This window comes from Halyomorpha halys, unplaced genomic scaffold, assembly GCF_000696795.3.
Source record: "Halyomorpha halys isolate HHAL.00 unplaced genomic scaffold, Hhal_1.1 Scaffold15.1, whole genome shotgun sequence".
NCBI lineage: Eukaryota > Metazoa > Arthropoda > Insecta > Hemiptera > Pentatomidae > Halyomorpha > Halyomorpha halys.
The window spans coordinates 2,543,610-2,544,790 of record NW_027108914.1 but is presented as its reverse complement, the minus strand read 5'-3'; positions in this window follow the sequence as shown (position 1 = coordinate 2,544,790).

The following is a 1,181-nucleotide window of genomic DNA, read 5'->3' as shown; positions in this document are numbered from 1 at the left end:
GACAATAAAGTTGATTAACGTTTCACAGTTGATAATTGGCTAATATATTGACAGAATATAAAATAGATATTTTCAAACCGAATAATTCCCTGCTATGTTGATAAAATGATTGACATTATTTTTATCTTCTATCCTCTTCTGGACTTCCAAACTGTTGAATAAATAAAAGATTAAATTATCTACAGTCGTAACGATCCCATTTGTTGATGTTCTAACGGTTAGTTCGTTAGTGTTGGGACGCATAACTCTCTCGCCTTGAATTCTACAGGGATAAATTGGTTGTAAATATATATACATATATACTTTGGTAAAGATATGTAGATATCTTGTCAAGAGAGCCACTGATTCACAATTTTATGTAAGTATAATTTAAAACCACTAAATAAATTGATTCTTGAGATAAAATCGGGTTTCCATTTTTGGGAGTACGCGGTCGTACGTTATATACTTCCACTCCGATGGTGTTTGGGCTTTCATCTTTTTGGGTGGTTAGTCTGTGAGTTATTTCGAAGGCGTATATCATACTCTTGGGTTTGGAGGGTGAGTTATTTTCGCTCTAAACGAGTTTCTTTCCTTCTTCCTTTTTCTATTTTTTTTCCTTTATTAATCGTCTTAAGGTAGTCTTCAAAACCTGGTTGTTGTGTTTTGCCTATCAACAAAAATTTCAATCTGGATATTCTCTAATATAGTATAGTACAGATCTATCCACTTGTTTATTTTAGGAATTCAACCTCTTGCTAGCCCAAATAAATAAATAATAAATGGTTACTGGGATGTGGAATCCCTATAATGGTGTATGTTAACATCAGGAATATTTTTACAAATCACTTTTATTTTTTATGGTAATAGTGCGCAATAGTAGGGGCAGAGGTAGCAGCGTGGTAACGCGCCAGCCTACCAACCCAAAGGTGTTCAGATCGAGTCCCGGTCCCACCCAGGCTTTTATCAAGCATAAAATAATACAAAACTCACTCACAACCTCCCCCCAGGTATTTGAGAGGCCTGTTAGCTAATTGGTGGCACTCAAGACTCCACGTCAAGAAACGCGCGATGTATTTCCTAATGCATCGCGCGAGGACTTAGACCTCCTGTAATAATAATAGTAGTGCCTATTTGTTTTTATCCTCAGATTTTTTTTTCAATCAACTATTGATCATTCTGTTGTATATAAATTTTTTTCA